Source organism: Sander lucioperca, chromosome 4 (genome assembly GCF_008315115.2).
Source record: "Sander lucioperca isolate FBNREF2018 chromosome 4, SLUC_FBN_1.2, whole genome shotgun sequence".
NCBI classification, from domain to species: Eukaryota; Metazoa; Chordata; class Actinopteri; order Perciformes; family Percidae; genus Sander; species Sander lucioperca.
Window position 1 is genome coordinate 23,121,785 of NC_050176.1, and position 24,327 is coordinate 23,146,111.

The 24,327-nt window shown below is 41.9% G+C and overlaps 1 long non-coding RNA gene across 2 annotated transcripts; it reads right to left on the reverse strand.

Moving 5' to 3' along the window:
• Nucleotides 1-987: 987 nt before the first annotated feature.
• Nucleotides 988-19,620, reverse strand: LOC116048516. 2 transcript variants are annotated; one of them, XR_004104667.1, is made up of 4 exons: nucleotides 19,610-19,620; nucleotides 18,018-18,024; nucleotides 12,223-12,227; nucleotides 988-1,108 (listed from the first exon to the last, which is right to left on the reverse strand). It is a non-coding gene; the product is annotated as an uncharacterized LOC116048516 (long non-coding RNA). The 2 variants fall into 2 exon arrangements; XR_004104668.1 differs by lacking the exon at nucleotides 12,223-12,227 and adding an exon at nucleotides 9,606-9,610 and having other exon boundaries at nucleotides 18,016-18,024.
• Nucleotides 19,621-24,327: the final 4,707 nt, after the last annotated feature.

Consider the following 24,327-nt stretch of genomic DNA (forward strand, 5'->3'; position numbering starts at 1 on the left):
AACTATGACATTTATTTGGATGGATTTGTAATTAATTGCTGCCAAGTGAAAGGGAAAAAATTGAAACGAGGATTGCTTGCTGACATGCAGTAGCAGTATTATCCCACAACCAAAGGAGCACAGTCTCCTGATTAATACGAATTAAATTCCTTCTCTGGACAAATAAAAACTGTTGCAGTGTTACTTTCAAATCTACTATGTTAAACAGTCACATCATTTCTGATAATGATGCTGGTAGATATACAGTATTTACCAGAGAGATACTGTTACCTTGTATAGCACGGTATACTAACACGGCAAGTAATGAGTGTTCAATTCAATCAGTTCAGTTCTGTCATGTCACATCAAATATAGTCTGGATCCACAGAAGTACATTTCCAGGATAATTGCCTGACATCCCTCACCTTCCGTTCTCAAACTCTGTTCGTTACGGGAAACAACAAACTTTGAGCTAGCTAGCTACACGCTAAAACGTTTTGAAGAAAATTTTGATCAAGCAACAAGATTGGTTCTTTTTGGGAATGATGGGAATTTACAAAGAATATGTTTGCTGTGGACAAAGTACACACGGAGATACACTGGTAAGAGCCAATGAGGTTTAACCATGTATCAGCTAATTTAAATACCTTACGTTACTGGATTGTGTCAACAGTTAACTTCATTTAATATTGGATGTAGTGTTTATTTTTGCAGGATGCAAATGTTCCACCAAAACAAGTTCCTTCCCGAGACTATTTAGCAGACCCACCGTTGCTGTGTCCCCCAAGACGGTTGTAATTGGTTTAAAGAAATGCAAACAACCCTTTTCTCCTATCCCGTAATGTATCTGTGGTGTAGCCAGACCTTCCTCCACAGCACTGTGGCGATAGGTCTGGCAATGCGAGACTACATCAAATAGCGTAAAGGAACACGCCACCATTTTTTTAAATAGGGTTATTCACCGTCTCCCCTAGGTGTAGATGGGTGAGCAAACGCATTTTTGTGTCAGTGCATGCATTGTCTTAGTCCGGCAGCGCCGCCGCTAGCTTAGCTTAGCTTAGTGAATGGAATCCTATGTTGCCGGTTCGCATATCGTGAGTAAAAGTGAGCCAACAATAAACAAAAAAACCTATGCAATGCAGATTAAGACTAGACGATTTCCTAGGCAGATATTGACTTGGGACTATATTGGGGCGAAGCACAGTCGAAGCACTGCTACTTGGGTGCAGAGATATCACGCAGCAACTCTGTGTGAGTACAGGTCTAATAAGGGTTGATCTATCCCGTAAAATAACCATGTGTCATGTTTACAATAATCAGCGGCAGCGCTGCCAGACTAAGACAATGCATGCACTGAGACAAAAATGTGTTTGCCCACCTATCTACATTTAGGGGAGACGGTGAATAACCCTATTTCAAAAAACGGTGGTGTATTCCTTTAAAGACGCTTTAAAGGGGTGATATAATGATTATATAGGGTATTTCACACTGTTCCTTAAGGTCTCCTAATAGAGTATGTAACATTGGTTGGGCTGAAAATTGCCCGAATGCTATTTTATTAGGCCCTTAACTACCCTGTGAATATGGCTCTATTTGGAACAAGAGCTTTTCTTCCAAATATGGTATGCTCATGAATATTTAGATGAGCTGCACGCTGATTGGTTTGAGCGAACCCCATAGAAACACGGGCTATTTCGTTATTAAATTCACTTCTGATATGTTTTTATGCGAGAAATCAACTATATAAAGCTCAAATATGGGCCGTTTTACGAAAATTGATGGCTAATTGCCATCAATTTTCTGGTATACTGGTAAGACATGTCAGACTTTGGAGCTCCACACAGTCTGACAAGAAAACGGCAACCTCACCCAGTGAAAGTCACCGTTTCTCGGCTACTGGACTACTGGAGCTCCGTGGAGCTCCGCTGCCGGCATAACTAGAGTATATTTAGTTTGCATTTCGTCACGCCACTTATAGAACATATACCCCGAGGTCTTATAAAGCTAACTATGGTGTCCGATTTCAATTTAATGCATTTTTGTGAACATTAGGGATTTCGTTAGCTGCTACTGTCCCTTCAATCCTATGGGTAGCTAAAGATTGCAGCTAGCTGCAGGCCCTGGAGCTCCATCAGGGCCTCAGCATTTTGTAGTCCAGTAACCCAGAACACCAAGACGTGCCGGGCGGCGAGGCAACACGTAGCCTGCTGAGCTCCTGCTGAACTGCGACACACAGTTGGACAAAATTTGCAATTAGCCATCACTTTTCGTAAAACGGCCCATATTTGACCTCTACATAGTTGATTTCTCGCATAAAAAAGTCTCAGAAGTGAATTTAGTAATTAAATAGTGTACCTCTGGAGATCTGCATGACCTAGCTAGATTCAGAAGACTAAGCTGACCTCAGGTCAGTGGTGTAGCCTATGCAAATGTTGGGGCGTGACTTGAGATCATGACGTCAACATCCAGCTTTGTTGAGATTCGCCCGTTTTCAGCGGCAGTTTCAAAATGTGAGATTTGCTGAGGATAGGGGTATCAATGGGATTTTGAGCTTCTATGTATGTCTTATTTACCCACCGAACTGTCGTTATTCAACTGTGACAAGGTAAAATCGGTTTCGCATTCTATCACCCCTTTAAACATGACTTATGGTTTAGTAGTTTAGATTATAATCTTACTGTTTGCCTTTGTTTAGTCTTCCAAATAAGTTTTAGCCAACCTGGGGGTTTGTTTATAGCCTGCCCAATCATCTGACTGCTCATGTTCCTTGGGGGAAAAAAACTACAAAAAAAAGAACCAGGTTGTAATATTCTGGAATTTTTCATTGACCTATGTACCTTCAAAAGTATTAATATTAAGTGATGAAGTCTGCGAAAATGACTGCTACAGAGTAATACTTTACTTACGTTTAGAAACATTAGCCATCATACCAGACCAAGTCGGCTCACGCTGTAGCAGCAAAACCACTGAGTGTACTGAGCGGAGCAAGAGTGTGTTGAGAAACAGAATGAGTCAGTTCTGCTTTCACATGTTACATATTCTCACTTCCATCTGCAGTATCTCCTTCTATACTAATCTTCTGTCTTTTTCAGTCTTCAGTCTTTAAAAAAATACTTGTTTTGTCTTTTAAATTTCTATCAGTCTAAGTTTACAGTTATCATTCAGTTTTGCATATTGTCACCTTTTATAACCCACATGTTATCACTGGGTGATACATTTAATCAGAACAGTCTGAACAAAAAGAGCACTCCAACTTTTGCATTGTATGTCATTTTTTGTGAGTGTCCTGTCATGTCACGTCACATTAAATAACTGTGTGAAGCTTTAAACATAGCTTCTACTTTCTCCCACTTGCACAGTTTCACCTGCATCAGCCAAAGCTTGAGCCATTACACGCAGAGATTTGACAAGTAGTATGCTTTTCCCTCAACAGGGGGAGATGTGGCTCTGCCATGTTAGGCTCAGTCCTGTGTCAGTGAAAAGTGTACCTTGCCGAGGCGATTCGGCTCCCAAACAGTGATAAGTGCTGCCGTCCTGCCACACAACCCGCAGGCTGCTTATCTGGTTGGAACTTTCTGTTTTTATGTTATTTAATAGGATTTTCATAGCAATGTGTCACTCCCTGCAGTCTGTCAGCTCCACTGACTGAGTGCATACATATACTGGGAGCTGGCAGGGGGGTTCATCATGGGCGTCTTAACAGGTAAAACCTGGTCCTGCGTGGATTCTCAAAGCTTAGTTACAGTGGAATCGCAGGGCTGCAACTAATGATTATTTTCATTGTCGATTAATCTGTTGATTTCTTTCTTGATTAATGGGATAGTTGTTGGTCTCTAAAATGTCGGAAAATGGTAAAAAACGTTGATCAGTGTTTCCCAAAGCCCAAGATGACGTCTTCAAATGTCTTGTTTTGTCCCCAACTCAAAGATATTCATTTACTCATTTGAGGAGAGAAAAAACTAGAAAATATTCACATTTAGGAAGCTGCAATCAGAGATTGTTTACTTATTTTTTATAACAAATGATTTAAAACCAAGTAATCGATTATCAGAAAAGTTGGCGATCAATATAATAGTTAGTCTCGCATTGCCAGACCTTCCTCCAAGCGCTGCAGAGGAGGGTCTGGCTAGTCCACACAGCATTCTGGGATAGGAGAAAAACGTGCTCTGGTTTATTGGCATTTCTTTAAACCAATCACAATCGTCTTGGGCGGCGCTAAGCACCGGACGGAACAACGCCGCCGTTGCAAAATAGCCTCGGGAAGGAACTTGTTTTGGTGGAACGTGTCTGTTCAAAAGTAGTTTTAGTCGTGCAACAGAAAACTCAGATTGGACAGATAGTCTAGCTAGCTGTCTGGATTTACCCTGCAGAGATCTGAGGAGCAGTTAACCATAGTCCTCACAAATCCACCAGAGGTTAGAACACCAACACAAAGAAAACCTAAGGTAATGGATATCTGGCATAAATGAGTGAAATCCGGTGGAATTACCGACGGCAACGAAGCAATCCCGGAAGTGGAATGTCGTGGATATAGCCTAATGTAATAGTTGACAACGAATCGATTGATCAATAAATCTTTGCAGCTCTATGAAACAGCATGAAGGACATAAACATTGGTACTAATATACGTTACAGCAAGGTAACTGTTTGCTATAGCTGTTAGCAACACATTAGTAGGGATGTCCAAATTAATCGTCATGAAGCCTTTTCTTCATTTCCTGAGCCCAAAAGATGTCACTCTCTAACTTACTAAAGGTTAATCGTATCGATTGTAAAGATTTACAAAGAATATGTTTAGGTCATTTCCTCTCTAACTGGGACGTTTTGGGACTGATTGGTGGGATTGCTGTGGACCAAGTACACAGGGAGATACACTGGTAAGAGCAAGTTATGTTTAACCATGTATCAGCTAATTTATACAGTATAGCTCATGTTACTGTATTGTGTGAACAGTTAACTTCATTTAATATTGTATGAGGCGTTTTCTTTTGCGGGGTGCAAATGTTCCACCAGAACAAGTTCCTTCCTGAGACTATTTAGCAGAGCCATCGTCGCTGCGTCCAGAAGGTTTGGCAAAGCGAGACAACTACAGGAGTAACCATGCTTCCCATCATGCACTGTGGCTATGTTGTACATGTTGAGATCGAGCGAGCGTTCACCCCGTACACCAAAAAATCCAAACGATAAGTCAGAAGCCCTAATGTCTGGCTGTGCATCTCCACAAGCAGGCGCATAAACATGATAACCGCGTTAGAGATGTGGAGCCCTGACATAGATGCATTACTCAACACAGGGAACACAATTTGTCTGGGTACAGTTTACACGGCTCCGTGATAAACTGCCTCACACCATCACAGAGGCTCCGGTATAGAGTTTAGGATGAAACGAATATATGGGAAAAAGAACAGAGGGAAAAAAGACAAAGAATATCACTTGTGTGATGTTCATAGCTTTCATCTGGTCTGAACAGGAACCAGGCAGAGGAACCAGCCAGTGCATCAGAAAGGGAACATCCCCTCTGTGACCAGTCTTTCTGTCTCATTCTTCACGTCTCCGTCTCTTTCCCTCTCTGGTTGACGCTACATTTACCCCTCCAATGTGACAGACTGCACATTATGAGCTGCTTCCCATTGATGTGGAACAAAAACAGACAGTGTAGCTAGTGGGTTAGACTCTAATTGTTTGGCATCCCAAAATGGAGCTGATGGCTAAGAGAGATTGACGACTTGTGTGGGAGTACAAGTTTTTCCTGTTTTGATACCGCCCTGCAAGATCAGGTAATAATGAGGACTAAATTTAGATGCATCAAGAGTTTAGAAAGGGGGGGGGAATATCATAGCAACCAGTACAAAATGTTCATGAGGACTATCTTGAAAGATGCCATCTGTCTGGCTCAAGATTACACTGTCAATGCTTGTATCTGCATGTGAAATGTATGTTGGGCCATGTTTTTCTTTTTTCAGTACGTGTTGGATGCTTGAGTGTATTTCACGAGTGGGGGAATGTAACTAAGTACATTTACTCCAGTAATGTACTTAAGTACACATTTGAGGTACTATACTTGAGTCTTTTCTTTTCATGCCACTTTCTACTTCCTCTCTGCTACATTTCAGAGAGAAATATTGTACTTTTTACTCCAGTACATTCATCTGACAGCTTTAGTTACTAGTTACTTTACACAGTAACATTTTTGCACACCAAACACATGTAGTTTATAAAATACTATGTTGTATTATTAATTAAACAACCCAACAATATACAGGCCTACAAGTCCAGCTGAAATGATCAGACCATTAAACACACAACTGTTTTGAGCGTTTCCAGTTTCTAAAACGTGAGGATTTTTCTGCATTGAGTACTTTTAATTGTAATACTTTAAGTGCATTTTCCTGATGATACATACTGTGACATTTTCAATGCCAGACTTTTACTTGTAACAGAGTAGTTTCAGTGTGGTAGTACTTTTACACAGTACTTCACTTTCACAATGCATCCCCTGCAAAGGTGTCTAAGTTGTTTGCACTAGATGGCACTGTGCACATGGCTGTGGAAACCTGAGTATTGCGACTGGATCAAAGCCACACACATCATTTAGGATCAGTTATTGACACCATTTTGTATTTAGACCTTACCATCATCAGACTCTGTTGCCGTGGGAACAGGTCTAAAACAAGCTGCACAAATCCACACACGTGTGATTTACTCCCCATCCAATGTCTCAAAGGCGAGTCACCATAATGGATACAGCAGCTGAGTTGAGTCAGCAAAGGTCAGAGAAGATGACACTACACTCTGAGAGTGAATTAGCAAGGGGTCCCTGCCAGGGCCAGGTGCTGAGCCGTTAGCCGCCGTTGGCTTACAGGCAGGCAATAAAAGTCAAGTCTTGAACAATGTGCTGGTCAGGTAATCCAGCAGTTGAATAAAATGTCAGCCTGGCTGGACGTGCTCAGCACACCTGTTTGGAAAGACTGTTAGGCTGCTTTGTTATACACAGTGCAGCTGGGCCAGCAGACCACATGCCCATTCAGACAAAGTAATGGCCTACTGTATGGCTTTAAATGGTAAGTTCACTCAAATTATAAAAAAAACAAAAGCATATTTTCTTATTAACCTCTTCTGGTATCTAGCCAGAGTAGTCTGGATCAACATAAGTACATTTCCAGGATAAAGCCTGACATCACCATAGGCTCCCCTTGCCGTTGTCAAAATCCCTTCATTAAGGAAAACAACAACAAACTTCGAGCTAGCAAGCTACACGCTGACAGGCAAGTTTTGAAGAAGATTTGGATTGGGCAACAAGGCAGGCCTGCTTGGTTCTTTCAAGGAATGATTGTAAAGATTTAAAAAAAATATATGTGTACGGCATTTCCTCTCTAACTGGGACGTTTTTGGACCAATTGGGGGGATTGCTGTGGACAAATTACACACCTGATACACTGGTAAGAGCAAAGATGTTTAACCATGTATCAGCTAATTTAAAAAGCTCATGTTACTGTATTGTGTCAACAGTTAATTTAATATTGGATGTGATGTTGTTTTTTTGGGGTGCAAATGTTTTACCAAAACAGTTCCTTCCCGAGACTATTTTGCAGCGACACTGTTGCTGCGACCAAGATGAAAACTTACTGTTTTTCACTATTTCATTATTGTTGCTTTATTACGCAAAGAATAAACCATTCACAGTACTGTATGTTGTAATGCATTGAAATACAATGTAAAGTGCACACCCACTTAAATGCAATAAATTGATATTGAATTGGGGAAATTTATATTGAAATGCATTGATTAATCAATTTTTTTTTTACTTAGCCCTATGGCCCAGTGTTACCACTGATAGCATCACCTGTAGCTTTGGTGTAATTTGTTTTTGAGACTTTAAAAAAAGAAGAAGAAATTACTTTCTAAAAACATGAACAGGTTTGGGGGCCAAATTCATTGACATGGTACATACTTTATATGCCAATCCCACGGCCATAGTCTCAACCAATGGCTTGCATTCTCAGCCATTTCCCATTGAGCGGGGCTCACAACAGGGGTGCCCGCTTTCCCCCATGTTGTTTGCAATATCTCTTGAACTGTTAGCCCAAGCCATAAGGCAAAATTAAATCTGTAATGTCCAGATTAAATCCAATAGCAGCTCAATATCATTATTTGTAGATGATATTTGGTTGTACATTTCTGATCTTGAGGACTCTATTCCAAAAATTCTTAAGATCTTCAACAAATTTGGCTCAATCTCTGGCTATAAAATTAACTGGAATAAATCTAATCTTCTTTTATTGAACAACAGGCATGTGACATCAGCCATTAGTGTTACAATACCAAACTAAAGAGTTATCTCGAGACACTTTACAGATAGAGTAGGTCTAGACCACACTCTGTAATTTACAAAGCCCCAACAATTACAGTAATTCCCTCAAGAGCAAGCATTAGCAGTAGCTATTGCAACAGAAAAACTCCCTTTTAGGAAGAAACCTCGGACAGACCCAGACTCTTGGTAGGCGGTGTCTGATGGTGCCGGTTGGGGGTGTGATGAACAGTGGCAATAATAGTCATGATAAAGATAATAGAACAGTGACTACAATGGTAGTCGTAGTAGTTTAGTTAGTTTAGTTAGTATGTCATAGTAGGGCACAGCAGGGCGTTACGGGGTGTAGTGTGGCACAGCAGAGCATGGGTGGACGCGACAGGACGCAGCAGGACGCAGCCGGACACTGCGGGGAATTGCAGAGCGTAGCAGGGTGTAGCAGGTCCATAGCCACAGCTGCACCCAAGACCCAGGTCTTGGTGCCACCCTAATCCAAGGCGATATTCTGGGTGAAGAAGAAACATAAGGACTCCGGGGAGTAAACTCCCCAGAGCTAGGTTAGTAACAAGCACTTCTGGGACAAGGATGCACACAAATGGAAACAAATGAAAAGAGAGAAGAGAGAGCAGCTCATTGTGTCGTAGGAAGGAAGGAACTTCCCCAGCAGTCTAGAATTATAATAGCATAACTAAGAGAGGCAGGCTAAAGAGAGGTGCCATCGCTACAGCAAGTTGTCCAGGACAACTATGAAACTACATTAAAGTGCTCATATTATGCTTTTTGGCTTTTCCCCTTTCCTTTATTGTGTTATATATGTTTTTGTGCACGTTATAGGTTTACAAAGTGAAAAAGCCCAAAGTCCCCCCCAAAGGGACTTACCATCTCCAACAGAAAACTCTGTTCACAAACTGCTCCAAACAGCTCTATTGTAGTCCAGCCTTTACTTCAGAGACAAACGTGGTCACTTTGGAACACACGTTATAATGCTCACCTAGCTGCTAGCATGGCACGCCCTCATACTCTGCTTCTGACTGGCTAGTAGTCCTTACCTAGGTACTGTCAGGACACGCCCTCATACACTGTTTCTGACTGGCTAGTAGTCCTTACCTAGCTACTGTCAGGGCATGCCCTCATACTCTGCAACTGACAAGCTAGCAGTACTTACTGAGCATGTGCGACTCCCAACAAAAATGGTACAGAAGTGAGATGTCTCACTCTGTAGCTAAAACAGAGAGCTCAAGAGGAGCTGCATCAATGTGCAGTAGACCAAAATATATGGTGTTTCTGAAAATTAAACCACATAAACCTATTCTGGTACAACCTCTAAATACAATTATGATCCTCAAAATTAGCATAATATGAGCACTTTAAAAGGATATTTCACCGCTGGAAAGATGAATATGTATTTAAATTGGGTTATTTATGTAGTAGAAATGTGACATTTTTTTAGAAGTTGGTACCTTCTAGACCGAGAAAAGCCAGAAAATGTTTTTTTGGCTCATGTAGATGAAAGACAACAACTCCCAGAATGCACTTGCTTCGCTTTCCTACAAGGCCACTCCCAGGCCACGTCTACTGGTTACAGAGGGCAGTCAAGTCAAGTCAAGTGGGTTTTATTGTCATTTCAACCATATACACTGTATATAGTGAAATGAAACATTTCACCATGATTCAAGTGGTGTTACACATTGAAAATATATAAAAACGACATTTTATAAAAACAACATTATATAAAAACGACAAGACAGGCTACATTTAGTGCACACACATTATTGACTATACATAAAGTGCAATTACTACTTAAAGTAGAGCATTTAAGACAGACAAGGGACAAGACAGAAAACAGACAACAAAAGACAGGGCATAAGTAGACTTGTAACAGAGCACTGATTGTTATAAGTTAGGTTCAACGTGAGGTGAAGGTAGAATATAAGAACTTTGAGTTTTGCGTGGTTGAAATCATCAGCAGGATGTAAACACTGAGTATAAACACAGCCGTGAATTTCTGTGGAATGTAGAATGGTCGGCATTTAATAGTCACAAACCAGCCCAGTCTCATGGCAGTTTGTGAAATGGTCACGTTATTTAATCTATTGATTCGTGTTCACGGGGACGTTTTTCTCGTTTTTTTCGTGGTGGCCAGCACGAAAATGTGAAGTAATGTATTTCAATGGGAAGCATATTTCGTGGTCACAGCACAAAAATGGTATGGAGTAGTATAAAAAGCTGAAAATCCGCGTAGGGAGGCTGGTCGGGGTGGTGGATGGGTCAAACAGCACAGGCGTTTTGTTTCCCGTAGTCTTCCTAATCACAACCGTCCCGTTATTGTCGCGCGTCCCCAGCAGCCGTCTCCCGGCGTCTGAGGCGTCCTTTCCCTGTAGTGTTTTTCCTAAACCCAACCTCCGCCATCCCGTTATTGTGGCGCGTCCACCGCGGCCGTCTCCCAGCGTGTGAGGCGTCCTTTCCCGGTAGTGTTTTTCCTAAACCCAACCTCCGCCATCCTGTTATTGTCGCGCGTCCCCCATGGCTGTCTCCTGGCGTGTGAGGCGTCCTTTTCAGCCGTCTCCTGGCATGTGAGGCGTCCTTTCCCCGTAGTCGCGTCCCCAGCATCCACCTCGCGGGGGAGTCGCTCGGAAGGCTAGCACACCTGGTAGCTGGATAGCAGAGTCCGGTACACTGTTGTTCAGCCATGTTTCCACAAAAACAAAAACACAGCAGTCTCTGAACTTGCGTTGGGAGTTTTGTTGAAGTTGGATGTAGTCCAGTTTGTTGTCTAATGAGCGGACACTTGCAAGCAGGATGGATGGGACAGGTGGCCGGCTAGCGTTACCTTTCCACCTAGCTCGAACTCCTGCCCTCGTTCTGCGTTTCCGCTTTTTCGCACACCGCTTTCGATGTCCCCTTCCCCGGCTAGCGGCACCAAGCGACACCACAGGCTGAGGTGCTGGTCTGTGTCGCGTAGTGTGTCGAGTATTCCATCTGCAATAAAGTTTGCTGCATATTTTCCGATCTGTACCAATGTATCCCGATGGTACACATGTGCGGTAGTTTGAATGCACATAATTGCAAGGTTGCTGCTGAAAAAGTCATTGCTAGACAAACATTTTACATTCTACTGCAGCAGCTGCTCCGGGCGCCTCTTGTTCCTCCATCATCCACAACTGTTCCTTGCTGTATTGCAGCTTGTACAGGCAGCCACGAGCATTGGATTCGCGCACCAGATCTTCAAAATCCCCTTTTGCCATATCATCTTCAAAACTTCCTTCCGCCATCGTGGTTAGTCTACTAAAGTATGAATTCATTACTCAGCTTTCTCCACAGAGCAATAGCGTGTTAGCTTAGCTTCAAGATGGCTGACACTATTTGGAAATTCTGGGAGTGAGTTCCCACCCCCTATAGGCGGGTTGAAAACATGCGGAACTAGCTCTTACTACTGGCTGTAGTCCATTAGCCTCGTGAGACCGTCCAGATCTCGCAAGCTCCAGTTTTCCACTCGCAGATCAGTCTGGCATCTTGAGATAGAGAAAATTTGGAGCTGTTTGCCAAACGACCAACCAATCGGTGTTGGTTTTGAGGCGGGTTTAGGTGTGACGCAACAGTTGTTTAGACTGTTCAGTCTAAACAACATGGCGGCTTCTACGGATGAGATGAGCGTAGCTATCGCTAGTTTTATCCGAATTAGAAAGTATTCCTTCATTGAAAGAAGAGCAAAAAACGGCACTGGAGGCTTTTCTCGGAGGAAAAGATGTTTTTGCTCTTCTTCAGAAGTGTACCGTGAAAACTTGGTGGGGATTGTCGTTGATGAGTTTCATGTCGCATAGAAATGGTAAGTTTAAAAATGTTAACGTTAGCTACGTTACCTAACTTAATTGTATGTTAAACGATGGCATTAGAAGAACGGCAAAGGTCATTGAAGCCAAACTAACGCTAGCTACACTAACTTAGCTAGCTTCGTTGATCTGATTGGTTGATTTGGCCCATCTATCACCAACATAGGTGGTGATAGATGGTTTATCCAATCAGCTAACCAGTATTTTCGCCCCTTCCCAAAAGTTCTCCAATGGAAAGTTCCCAGAGGGATATGCTGAGGAAATGCGAAGCAATCCATCTGGCGGAGTCAGGTTAGTAGTCCATAGCCTCTGGGCAAAAATGCCTCCGAAGACGCAAAACGACAATTTTTGCGTCCTCAGAGGTTTTTTTCCAGACACACAATACAAAGATGTCTCATCATTCGAAAATAGTACCGGGTTTCTACTGATACAAAGCTTAATGCTAATCGGTGAATTATCCCTTTAAGTAATGTTCAAAGGGATCTGGCCAATTGGTCTGCGCTGCCGGCATCACTACGGTCCAGGATTGCTGTCTCACATCCTCGTGAGAATTTCTTCAGTACAATGATCCCCTTACCCCCACCAATACATTTCTGGAAGAAACTTGATACTTTAATTTGGCAGTATATTTGGAACAATAAACAACCTAGGCTAAAATACTCGATACTGCAGCTTACCACAAACACGGGAGGCCTGGCCCTCCCCAACCTTAAAATTCAATTCAATTTCAATTCAATTTTATTTATAGTATCAAATCATAACAACAGTTATCTCAAGACACTTTACAGATAGAGTAGGTCTAGACCACACTCTATAAAATGTATCACAGAGCCTTTCAGCTACGGGTCCTCAGAGTGTGGATGGACCCCTCATCTACAGCTCCATGGAGAGAAATAGAGCAAAACCTCACTGGAAGTCTAAGACTGCAAGACCTTGCCTTTGCAGGTGTGTGTCCAAAAAAGTGTATGTTAGCCATGTCCCTATTATCAACAACACATTGACCAACTTTAAACAGGTGGAGGAGCAACTATACTACACCAATAAGTGGCATTTGAATACCCCAATATGGTTCAATCCACACTTAATGTCTGGTAACAAACCCTTTGCTTGTAAGCAGTGGAGTGACAGAGGTATTTATACTTTATACCTAGATATGTTGAGTTTTGAAGACCTAAGAGCTAGTTTTGAGGTCCCCAGGACATCATTTTACTTTTATCTTTGCTCAAGATCAGCCCTAAAATGTTATGGAGTGCCATGGGGAAACAGTCTTGAGGCACACCCATTCATTAAATGGTTGGTTGATTTTCCTGTGAGAGGGTTTAGTATCCAAGATTTATGCTAAACTGATGCAAGTATCCATAGGAGAACTCCCAATAGTAAAGAAATAGGAGCAAGAGCTGAGCCCTGACGGGAACGCAATTAATTGGGAGACAGTTTGGGACAACATTTTCCACTGTTCCAAGAACCCAAACCACCTGCAGATCCACTTCAACATATGTCATAGGACATATTGGACTCCCCAGAAGAGATACGTCTCTAAAGTCATTCCCACTCCTTATTGCACGTTCTGTCAACCTGAACAAACTGGAACTTTCCTGCATATGGTCATCACCTATCAACCTATGGAAAGACAGACTTAATGACCTCAGTCTCACAAGAACTAGAGGAGAGTGATTAGGCAAGGTGTGGTTTCTCTTTGTTTGTTTTGTTTTCCTCGAGACTGCAGAGGGTGGGGGGGGGGAGGGTTTTTGTTCTTGTTCAATTTGTGTTTCTCTGTTCTGTGCACCATCTGACATTACCTGTCACACATTGTGGAATTAGTTTTGTATGTCTGAAGGTGTAATAAAAAGTTCATCACAAAAAATAAATAAAAACATGAACACTTGTCTTAGTGCACCACAGAATTGGAGAAAGTACACTAATGAACATTTTTTATTGGAACATAGACCTCAGAACAACTTTTGACAGTGTGATCTGAAACAACAGGGACAGTGTTTCTGTCAAGGCACATTGTTATTGAATATAATGTAGTAGTCAACATCGATGGCTCCAACGTTGCCCCCTCCACCTGCATCCGCAACCTTGGAACCATCTTCGATCCCACCCTCTCCTTTGTACCGCATGTCAACCACATCACCAAAACCGCCTTCTTTCACCTTTGTAACATTGCACGCCTCCGCCCCTCTCTGTCCACCACTGCAGCTGAAACACTCATCCACGCCCTCATCACCTCCAGACTGGACTACTGCCACAGCATTCTTTACGGACTACCAGACAAAATCAAAATCAAAATCACCAACAAACTCCAATACGTCCAGAACTCAGCTGCCCGCCTTCTCACCTCCAACCGCCGCCGAGACAACATCACCCCTGTTCTCCACAACCTCCACTGTCTCCTGGTCAAACACAGAATCAACTTCAAAATACTTCTCCTCACATACAAAGCACTAAATAACCTTGCCCCTCCATACATCACCTGTTTGTTTGTAACCAAAACTGTAAAGCATCTGAGTGTTTAGAAAAGCGCTATAAAAAATAAATGTATTATTATCATTATTATTATTATTAGTATTGCATTTCCATTAAGTTAGGAGCTTGTGAGAGAGAGATTTCAAAATGAATGATGGAAATTAAAGCAGCAGAGGCATCTTTAATGAGACCCTCCCTGCCTGACAAAGACATTCTTTTGAAAATATGAATAGTCAAGCCTGAGCCAAAATAACCCTGATGACATCACTGACCCCTTGATTACATTAGGGTTATTTTCTCAGACTTTAGAAAGCTCCCTTTAGAGCTGAAAATAAATAAAACCTTTCTTTTCACAGCCTGCATAGTACTCCTCCTGATGAGTAAAGTTAACTCTATGGGTCCTATCTTGCACCCGGCACAGCGCAGCGCAAAGTCCATTGCAAATGTCTTAGCTAGTTTAAGACCGACGCAGTTGTCAGTTTCCCGTCCAGCGCCCACATCGTTTAAATAGCAAATGCACCTGCACCCATCTGTGGCCCATGGGCGTGCTGGTCTTACAGGGAGGTGTGTTCAGGTGCATTCTGGGTGTATTGCTATCTTGAGGCAGCGGAAAGTGATCGCGCCATTGATCAACAAAAACCTAGTCTAAAGTCAATAACGCAGCATTTCATTGTTATTTTAACAGCGCAAATATTTTAGGCAGCACACAAACATGCAAAACATTAAAAATAAAAATATTACAATGTGAAGTAGTTTAATTTCACTCACGAGCAGATCAGTTTCTTCTCCTGAACATCTCAATCCTCCATCATAATAGCAATAAGCCTGGCTTTTAAAGGGAATGGCTTTTAAAATGTTGCCTATATCAGATTCCAGTGTGAACTGTTTGCGGGTTCGAACTGACCCGCATGCGCAAAAGACCAATAACAATGACATCAGACACAGCACACTGTTGCACTAAAGTTAGGGAGGTTATGGAGGAAGTCAGCATTTACACTTTTATTTCAAAATGTTTGTGTAATGGCAGTCGTAACATTAATGAGCAGGTGCTGAGGAGGAGAAGAATGAAGAGAAAGAGAGCCAAATTCCACTAATTAGGTCTAACAACTCACTCTCCCTCCATTGACTTGCTTCATTTTGTAGGCCTAGTCAGGTTTTTAATGTTACTGTCTGTGTCTAGGCCTAACTACCGCCGGCGCATAATTGTGACAAATGTTGATGTAGATTGACGTAAAAGTTGCATCAAATCCTCCTTGGTTGTTCACACTGCGGCCGCATTGAAACAAATCAGACCTGGGTCTGATTCAGGACCACATATGGAAGTGGTCTCAATCTGATTTGAAAAAAACAGATTTGGGCCACTTTTTCCTGCAGTCTGAACATAGCCTCTGATTGGTTTATTGCATGTTACGCCCAAAACACTAAGTACAACCCTTTTGAACCATGCGCCCGGCGCAAGGACCCTTTTTAAACTAGCAAAAGTGGATTTGTACACGCCCTAAACGCACCTGCGCCAGGCGCTTCATACCATGTGCTTAGATCGTTAAAATAGGGCCCTAAGTGTTAAACCGGTGGAGAGCCCCTTTAAAGGAACACGCCGACTTATTGGGACTTTGTCTTAATCACCATATCACCCAGAGTTAGATAAGTCCATACATACCCTTTCATCTCCGTGTGTGTCGTAACTCTGTTTGACGCACCCACCGCTAGCCTAGCTTAGCACAGATCCTGGAGGTAACCGGCTCCATCTAGCCTAGCTTAGCACAGATCCTGGAGGTAACCGGCTCCATCTAGCCTAGCTTAGCACAGATCCTGGAGGTAACCGGCTCCATCTAGCCTAGCTTAGCACAGATCCTGGAGGTAACCGGCTCCATCTAGCCTGGTGTAACCCATATGAAATATAGGGCTACTAAAACCTTGTGTGTTGTTTAGAGATGCAGTTACACGGTTTCTCCAGCAGAGTGTGTTTGGCACAGTGTGACTGTAATAAGCAGTGAGCGGTACCTGAAGTCCCCACTTTTGTAGCAGGGGGTCACTTTTGAAGGCAACACCTAGACGAGCAGACAGCAGATGCGCAGCTACAAGCGAACTGAGCATTTCCTGGTATAAAATGCCATAAAACAGTTCCAAAACCTTGATTAATCCAGTCATATTAAATTGTTTTGGTGTTGATAAGTTGCTCTTTTATTAGGTTGCGAGCTGTGAATCTATTGGATACAATTCCTGTCGAGATAAAAATGTCTTTGAACTCCGGTGAGTAGCCGCACATGGCACATGATACTATGTTGTTTTGCTAGCCACTGTGAGGAGAAAATAAATGATAAATGCTGTTTATTTATCATAAAACCAAAACCAAACGGAGTTATGTGAAGGTTTTCCAAATGTTTTCCTGTACTTTGGTGTACATTGTGCCATTGTTTTAATATGTAAAATAGATCGCTAAAGCTATCGCTAATCGCTAGCTACGATGCTAACGCTAGTAGCTAAATCATATTGCTAGTTGGTTGGTGATAAACTGTGCTAAATGTTATGCTAATTGGCAAGCTAATTGCTAATTCTGGTTAGCAAAGCAATACAGACATGGTGGTGAAACCTTAAAGGAGCATTTTACTTATTTTGCTACTAAAGCACCTTGATTAGCAGAATGAATCCACTTTAAATGTGATTTAATTCATTCTGGTTGTTAAAATGCACTTGTTTAGTGAAGGAATAATTATATTCACTTTTCTTGTTAAAATGTAAAATATTAAAAATGTATAAAAAGATAAATGTTTACTAAGAAAAGATAAATAATTCATTGTTTATTAAAATGCCATGACATATGGTAATTAATGATAAGTAATTCATTCTTTGTAGTTAAAATGTTAATTGTTGTGATACAAGACAATTCATTTTGTATAAGTCTATACTTGTTTTGATTAAGAAGTTGATGTAGTCAGAGTAGAATCAGATAACTTACAAGTCTGCACTATTTGTGCAGGTTGTTTTTTTTGTTGAGTACCAGAAATACTGACGAACAGAAGGATGGCGAGCCTTGCCCAGCAGATCTGTGGACGGTGTGGGATATGGTGTGGCCAGCCATAAAGACCTGCCACATAGGAATTGGACTTGCAGATTCATTCATTCTGACACAGATAAGAAACGCACTAACCTACCCGGGTAGTAGTATTAGAACTTGACATTGAACACACAATCCGGATATTTCCCCCCCAAGACTGAACTCTCTCTCTTGGAGGTTGAACAGTTCTCCTCAATACAGAGGAGCAATAGAGTTGGAACACCCAACTCAAAGGGACCTAATTCTTTTGTTTATTATTTCAATTAAGAGCTCTATTTTATTTTGGTATACATACAGTATTGTCTGCGAATGCTGTAAATGTTTGTTGATTCATGGTGACAAGCATTAAAATTGTCAACTGTTAACCCCACACTTACTTCCTTCGTGAGTCATCTATTCCAAGTGTATTCTCCTATAGGACCTAGAGTGATGTAAGTGTCTCATCTACCCAATCAGGTTAGGACCAGAGGTGCTACACTAGCTTAGCACAGATCCTGGAGGTAACCGGCTCCATCTAGCCTAGCTTAGCACAGATCCTGGAGGTAACCGGCTCCATCTAGCCTAGCTTAGCACAGATCCTGGAGGTAACCGGCTCCATCTAGCCTAGCTTAGCACAGATCCTGGAGGTTACCGGCTCCATCTAGCCTACTGCTCCCAATAAGTGACAAAATAACACCAACATTTTCCTATTTACATGTTGTGATTTGTATAGTCCCAGGGTGTACAAATAACAAGGTCACATGAGACACAGCCATCTTCTAACCGTATACATACTGGGAACTATATTCTCAGAAGGCGAAGCACTGCTACTTCTGCTACTTGGGCGGAGTGATCTGCTCGCAGCACCTGAGAAGCCCCATGGTGAGGAGCAGAGAGTAACAAGGTGTTGTAACAACAAGGTGTTGCGCTAATCACTCCGCCCAAGTAGCAGTGCTTCGCCTTCTGAGAATATAGTTCCCAGTTTGCCATCAAATACTTGTTTTAAGAATAATAAAGCAGGCATTTCCTGTTACATCTGGGATATTGCTCCAGACTTCATATGCTCAAAATAATGGTTCATCCACATATCATTGGCTCCATCTGTCTCTGCAGCCGCTCCACACACACACACACACACACACACACACACACACACACACACACACACACACACACGCCATCAGTGGTGGAGTGGGCAGGTAAACAAAGCCTATCCAGACAAGTTTGTGGAGCAGCTGAATTTGTTGAAAAAAATATTTTTCTTTTTAAATCCTATAAGAAAGTGCAAGAAAACGTGTCAGAAATGCATACTTTTGCTCACATCAGCCAAAGATATATATATATATATATATATATATATATATTCAGCTGAGGCTTCTCATCTTTTATCATGAAGATATGGTTATGAAAGTCTTCAAATCACCAGAGCAGCTTAATCAGAAATCATGGTAACACTTGTACATGGATTATTATGAATGCATGCATGACTTCATGCATGAAAAAGCATGAATTAATTTGTGTAGAACTTCATGAACTATTAGTTATGTACAAGGATTACAGTTTTTGCCCATTGCTTACACACTAAAAACGAATGCTTAGACCAAAGCCTCAATACCTAAACTTCTCGTAGCATACCTTAATCACAGTGTAACCATAGCTTAAACACATGGTCAACTTTGCACTTTGTTTGCAATTCTGTAACACACTTATTGCGAAACACTACACACATTTTCTTACATTAGACACTTTGTTCAAAAACGAAGTCTTGTGTTATCATTAGGAAAACACTGTTCAAAATGCAAAACTCATCTGGCAGAGTTCCGGTTACGCCTTGATGGAGTAGACAGTGCGGCACCACAGCTCCCGGTAGCCATTAAATAAACCCTGAAAAACTCGAAAATTTAAGACTGAAAAACATAACTACCGAAATGAGCGGGGATAAGAAGCCAAGGAGTCATAAAACTTGAAACAACCCAACTAACATACCACGGAGAAAAGTGAACTGAAAGATACGATTGCTGTTCGCGGGACAGATGAAGATGGCCGCCATGAAGGAACAGGCCAGTCGGGCAATGGAGCCGAGTTTCATTCTGTCTTAGAAAACATTAGCATGGAGATCTGAGGTTTAAAGTCGGAATTAAAAGAACATCTCCACTCATTTGGTGAGGTTCTGCGCAGCGACATGAAAGCGGACTTTGAAAGCTTCAAACAAGAATTTAACCAAAGATTCACTTCATTGACCGCAGAACAACAACTACAGCGTGTGTTGAACGGAGGTTCAGTTGAAAACCCAAAAACCAGCTAAAACTATATTACTGCTTAAAATTATACTGCTTAAAAATGTATTAATCTGTACTGCATTATACAAAACTGATAGCATGCTATGTACTGCATTTGCTTGTGGAAAAGTACTGACAGAAGAGGAAGACCATATTTGACTATTGCATGTAGCTTGTGGAAAAATACTGACAGTTTGTGTAGAGCGCTAACAGAAGAGGAAGTTCATAAGTAGGCCAACCACGAACGTTAGATTTCTAACTGAATATCCTCTATGACACGTGAGTTTCCTGTAAACGTCTGCATTACTTTACTAGGACATGAAGCTATGGTGAACAAACCCTCTGGGGGAGTGAGCCAACTTGTGCATAAAAAGAGAAGCTTTGCAAACAGAATTGGCTTAGTTACCTCATGCTCTAGGCGCAAGGATCATAGTACCTCAAACAGCCAGAGGAATACTCATTGAACCGACCCGGTTCTGAGCATAGCATTTAAGATAGTCTAGGTTACCTTGTGCTTTTGGGCATAAGGATTTAGGACTTAGTACCTCAAACAGCCAGAGAAATACTCAATGAACCGACTCGGTTCTGAGCCTAGTCTATTTCTTTTAATTTTGCTTTTTTCTTTCTCATTTAAATAAAACTACCTGAGCTTGTGCTGAGCTAGGAGACCAAAAAGAGTTTTCGTGTTCTTTTTTGGATTCTTTGGAACATGCTCCTTACCCCCGTGGCCAGGCGGGCGCTACTCTAACGGGAACAGCTTAGACTCCTCTTTAACCGCCTGCGGCGAGTTGCGGCCCGGCGGAGACCGATTTTGACAGTCAGACCTCCTGTTATCTCCTAGAGAGAGTTCATTTCCCTACCCGCTCGGCTGGTCAGAGCCCCTGAGCACCTACCCTCTCTCAGATCGGCGACCGAGAAAGGCTAGCAGGCATCCTTCGGAAGGAAGGGACCTCCAGTGACCCTGAGAGGAGCGGCCAAGACTGTGAATACTTAAGATGTGTCTCTCTAAAAAACCTAGCAATCAGGGAAGTATCTAAGTAACTCCTTTTGAATAGACCAAAACATCCGCTCCGCTGACGGTAACTGGCGTTGTCGTACAGCAGAAGAGGGCATAGTAGACGCGGGGGTTACTGGGGGGAAGGCATAAAAGGAGTCGGCCTTTGACACAAGGGCGATACGACGCTCCACACGTGCAAGAGTGACTGAAGCAGAGACACGGGTGGAAAAGCTGGAAAACTGGGCTCAGGAGTCGCACGACGCTCTCTTACTTTCACTGGAACAGCAAAAAGTCCTACAAGACAAGCTCACGGACCTAGAATTTCAGTCGAGGCAAAATAATACTTGTATTTACGGAGCTTCGGTGGGGGCAGAGGGTGAGTCCGTCAAGTATGTGGACACTCTGCTTAAACGTGAACTCTCTCTACCGGAGGAATTCAACTTGCTAATACAGAGAGCCCACCAATCACTCACGCTTAAACCCGCTGACGGCGCACCTCCGAAACCTATCATTGTGAATTTTCTGGAGTTTTATACTAAGGAGAGAATCCTGAGGGAAGTGTGGAAAAAGAAAATACACCAGGGAAACAGAGTGTTTGACATTCGACCACGACTATGCAACTGAAATTGTGGTAAAGAGGAAGGAATACAACCCTGCTAAGCGCGCTTTGAAGGAGAGGAATCCGGTTCCAGACGCCGTTTACCAAGATGCGAATCCATTGGGACACGGGAACCTGAACATATAACAACGCGAGGGAGGTGAGGGCTGAACTGGTGAGGCGTGGTTTCATGGAGATGGCGCCCGCTCCAGTGGCGGCTGGTACATCGCCAGAGGCGCGGCTGAGAGCAGCGATGGAGTGGCAACGCAAGGACGGGACCTGGAGGAGCGACGTGACCACAGCACTACGGTCCAAGGAAAGGTTGCAAGAATTTCAAAGAACCTCTGATTGACTGATGAAGTTGTGAAATGTAAACCGAGCTGGTAAGAATGTTGTTATTATAATTTAAACTATGTGAGTTTTGACTCCGTGCCCATTCGATTACTCAACAGGACTACCTGGGAGCTGTATTTATGTTAACGTTGGACTTACTTAGAATGTCCGTAAGCGTTGGCTCAAGAGACATTTCTTCTAAGTTAGGGCCCTCCTCATGTAGGAGGATTTCCCCTAGATCTACCAACGGGATCAAAACACGGGAGGAACCGAAGAGCCCCCCCTCTTTTGGAGCTCAGCTGTTGTATTTCTTCCTGTTGTTTCAAGTTCAAGTTGTAAGTGGGACCACTGCTGTTTTTGTTTCGTTTTTACTTCTTTCTCTTTCTGTCTACATAAAAGACACAACATAACATTGTAATGATAGCATCCTTGAATGTCAATGGTCTTAATAACCCAGTTAAAATAGGATATGTTTTAGCCAAGATGAAAAAGGAAAAAAATCTGGTGATTTATTTACAGGACACGCATTTGTCCCGACAAGAACATGACAAATTGAAAAGGTTTGGTTATAAAAATACCTTCTCCAGTGATTACAAAAAGGGGCCCAAAAGAGGGGTTGCCATACTGATATCTAACTCCCTTAACTTCAAAGTCACAAAATAATTACACGAAAAAGAGGGGCGATATGTATTAGTAAAGGGGAAAATAGAAAATAATGTGGTCACCTTAGTCAATGTTTATGTCCCACCTAGCACTGATAAGTCTTTCTTAAAACAACTATTCGAGACTATAGCTCTAGAGAGTGAAGGAATACTCATTTGTGCCGGAGATTTCAATATGATTTTGAATTCTAAGCTTGATACAACCAACAAGAGAATCAGGTCCCAGTCATCCAGACTTGTCAGCACCTGGTTAACAGAACTCGGGATGTTTGATGTGTGGAGGGAACTTCACCCGTTAGAAAGGGATTATACACACTTTTCTGCACCTCATTCCGAATACGCCAGAATAGACTATTTCTTTATGAACAAAATTGATAGACATAGGGTTGAGAAATGTAACATTGGAGTAACAGACTTGTCAGACCACAGACTGACCTTTCTAACCATTCGTTTGGATGGAAGACACAAAAATACATTATGGAAACTAAACGTGGGCATGATAAATAATAGAGAAGTAAAATGGGAATTAAAAAATAAATTAAAAACTGTATAGAAGAGAATAATGACGGCCTAGTAGATGCGACCATACTTTGGGACACGCTAAAAGCTGTTTTGAGGGGGAGGTTAATATCAAGGGCTGCCTACCAAAACAACAGGTGAGACAGGAAAACTATGAAAAGTTGCTTATTAAATTAAGAAATTTAGAACAACACAAAAACAATAAAGATGGATCAACTCTACAACAAATATTAACAATCAGGCAGCAAATAGATGATGTTCTTAGTAACGAGATAGAGAAGAAATTGAGGTTCACTAAACAAACCTATTATGAATCTGGTCCTAAAGCAGCCAAATATTTAGCCCGACGTCTTAAAGTACAGCATGCCTCGACTATAATTCATAAGATTAGGGACCCCCAGACAAAACAACTATTATATAAACATGAAGAAATAGAAAATGTTTTTAAGACTTCTACCAAAATTTGTATTTACAGCCCCCATCAAAAGAGGAACACCAAATGAAGGAATTTCTTAATATTACACTTACCTTGTATAGGAGAAGCACAAAATAGAAAATTAATTTCTAATATTACTATAAAGGAATTAGATGATGCAATCAGTAGATTAAAACAAACAAATCACCAGGCAGTGATGGATTCCCTAATGAATGGTATAAGACTTTCAGAGATGAATGATCTCCCCTACTCCTTACCTCTTTTAATCTGACACCTAAGGAGGGAGTGCTCCCCCCTTCATGGAAGGTGGCCGTCATTTCAGTTATTCTAAAGGAGGGGAAAAATAAAGAATATTGCGAGTCCTATAGACCTATCTCTATTCGACTACAAGATATTTACGTCAATAATTTCCAAAAGGAACATTTCTTGCCAGATCTTATAGATGAAGACCAGACAGGATTTATCAAGGGTTGTCAGACTCAAAGTAATATTAGACGCACGCTTCACATTCTAGACCAGATTCAAAAACAGGAAATTAAAGCAATATTAGTCAGCCTTGATGCAGAAAAGGCTTTTGACCGTGTCAATTGGAACTTTTTGTATCAGGTATTAGAGAAACTAGGATTTAAAGAACAGGCAATAAAATGCATTCAAACTCTCTAACAAGATCCTACATCTAGGATTAAAATGAATGGTAATTTAACAGACAGGTTTACTTTACACGAGGGACTCGTCAAGGCTGCTGCCTTAGCCCCACCCTGTTCGCAATCTACATTGAGCCTCTAGCACAAAAGATCAGACAGAGCAATAGTTTGACTGGTATTCAAGTAGGAGGACAGAACCACATCATTGGATTATTTGCGGACAATGTTATTGTGTT